The sequence below is a fragment of the Ovis aries genome, chromosome 6, assembly GCF_016772045.2.
Source record: "Ovis aries strain OAR_USU_Benz2616 breed Rambouillet chromosome 6, ARS-UI_Ramb_v3.0, whole genome shotgun sequence".
NCBI classification, from domain to species: Eukaryota; Metazoa; Chordata; class Mammalia; order Artiodactyla; family Bovidae; genus Ovis; species Ovis aries.
In genome coordinates this window covers 102,843,706-102,846,060 of record NC_056059.1, presented here as the reverse complement: position 1 = coordinate 102,846,060, position 2,355 = coordinate 102,843,706, and the positions used below count along the sequence as shown (strand labels likewise).

The 2,355-nt window shown below is 37.9% G+C and overlaps 1 non-coding gene across 1 annotated transcript; it reads left to right on the top strand.

The window, feature by feature from the left end:
* Nucleotides 1–1,203: 1,203 nt before the first annotated feature.
* Nucleotides 1,204–1,276, top strand: TRNAS-GGA (transfer RNA serine (anticodon GGA)). Its single transcript has one exon. It is a non-coding gene; the product is annotated as a tRNA-Ser (tRNA).
* The last annotated feature ends 1,079 nt before the right edge of the window (nucleotides 1,277–2,355 follow it).

Here is a 2,355-nt window from a genome sequence, read left to right as displayed (position 1 = left end):
CAAGTTTCAAAAAAAATATGTATAATATGATATTGCATATTTAAAGGTCAAAAGCATGCAAGCTAAATGCAAGGGTAAAACTGCAAAGCAATATATGGAAATGAAAAACATACATTTAAGATAGTATTTACCTCTGTGAGAGAGAGAAAGGAATGTGTTTGGAAAGGATCCCTCAGAGTAAGACTTTAACTATTCTTTATATCTCATGTATACACATATACTGTTATGTATAAGATAAATTTAATTATTTTAAAATTATGAAAATTGTGTGTGTAAAACTCTTTTAGCCCTAAAGGGCGAAGTCCTCCTGACAGAATGCTGCTGCTAAGTTGCTTCAGTTGTTTCCAACTCTTTGCAACCCCATGGTCCATAGGATTCTCCAGGTGAGAATAGTGGAGTGGGTTGCCATTTCCTTCTCCACTTGACAGAATGTGGTGGGTCTAAATTAGAATCAGGATTGTGGAAATAAAGTTTTAGGAGAAAACCTGTGAAATATTGTGAACAAAGAAACTGCATAGTCATGTTTGGTTGCATCTGAATACAAAAAAGAAAAAAAGATTAAAAAGAAGTTCTGCTATTTCAAATTTTGGAGTCCAAGAGAGCTTAGATAGAACCGAGAAAGTTGGCGATGGTAACAGATTGGAAGTCAGGACTCAACATGCTGAAACTGAATACTGATAGGAAAGCCAATGGAGAGATACAGAAAGACTGATGTGGAAAGGCACCGATACAGGGGTCAAGGTTAAACTTAAGTGTAAATTATACACCTGAAGCAAGGAGTGGTCAGAGGCCGTTCTTAGACAGGTCTGTTCTTGAAGGTAGAATAACCAACCAATTAACAAAAAGCAGTGAGACCATAACCTCAGCTAGTATTAAGCAGGACTGTCTTCCTATAATTGTCTTTGTATACAGAAACAAGCCAGGTCATCAAAAAAATGAATGACCAATGGGAATAGTAAAAAGTTCATCCTTGATATTAGGAGAGAAATAAAAGTAATTATTGGCAAAGAGAAATAAAATTAATTATTGGCAAAGGCTTAAAGAAGAAAATAGAGATGATAGAACTGTCAGGAAGTAGCCTCATACTTTGCAGATAGGAGCCACTTATGTAAGATGTCAGAAATTTTTTGAATCTATGTGATCTCTGATGTAGCAGTTCCACTTTGGGGAAGTATCTTAATGATTTAGTTACATGTTATGACTTCCCTGGTGGCTCAGAGGTTAAAGCATCTGCCTGGAATGCAGGAGACCAGGGTTCGATCCCTGGGTCAGGGAAGATCCCCTGGAGAAGGAAATGGCAACCCACTCCACTACTCTTGCCTGGAGAATCCCATGGAGGGAGGAGCCTGGTAGGCTACAGTACATGGGGTCGCAAAGAGTCAGACACGACTAAGAGACTTCACTTATACAACCTATAAACAATTTTTTTTGAAAGCTGGAAAACTCAAAATAATTAAAACAGAAAGCTTGATTAGAGGAATAGTAGTTAGTAAGTCCATACAGTGAAACATCCTGAAATCTTTTTTTTTTTTTTTCTTGCAGGAAATTACTTCCCTGACCAGGGATTGAACCTGTGCACCTTGTTAGTGGAAGGGGGAAGTCTTAACCACTGCACTGGCAGGAAGTCCTGGCAGTCATTTTGAATGCTATTAAACATGAATATTTTTTTTTTGACTTGTCAAGTTATTCAACATATATTCTTCAGTGGGAAAAAAAGGCAATTAAAAAGACCAATATTCATTCATGTAAAGAAAATGCTCCGAAAGGGCACACAGCAAGATATTAACAGTCACTATTTTAGAACAGTGGTATCATTTTAAATAATAAAAGTATGATGCTGTTATAAAAAGATAAGACAACACTAACTTTATTTTTAGTATTTAAAAAATCTGTAATTTTCCTCAGGTGGATCAATAATGATATGTTTGCTGCTGCTAAGTCACTTCAGTCATGTCCAACTCTGTGCGACCCCATGGATGCAGCCCACCAGGCTACCTCGTCCCTGGGATTCTGCAGGCAAGAACACTGGAGTGGGTTGCCATAATATGTTTAGATACCACGAAAGCCAAGAGGAAAATATCAGGACAGAGAAGCTGTATCAAGAAAAGTTCATCCTTGCATCTTCCTACCACAAGGGGGTTGAATATCATTGGTGATATCACATCATTCTATCTTAGAAGTAAACTTGAATTTAAGTGTTTCATATGGGAGGTGTTTCTAGGAAGCATTGGCAGCAGCAGAAAGAAGAAAGGAAAGGAAGCTAATAAGGGTGAATTGTTATGCAGATCATCCTTGTGGGTCCCAGAGGATTCTGGGGAACCTTTTAGGAGCTACTTCAGAGTTGCCCCCATCTCC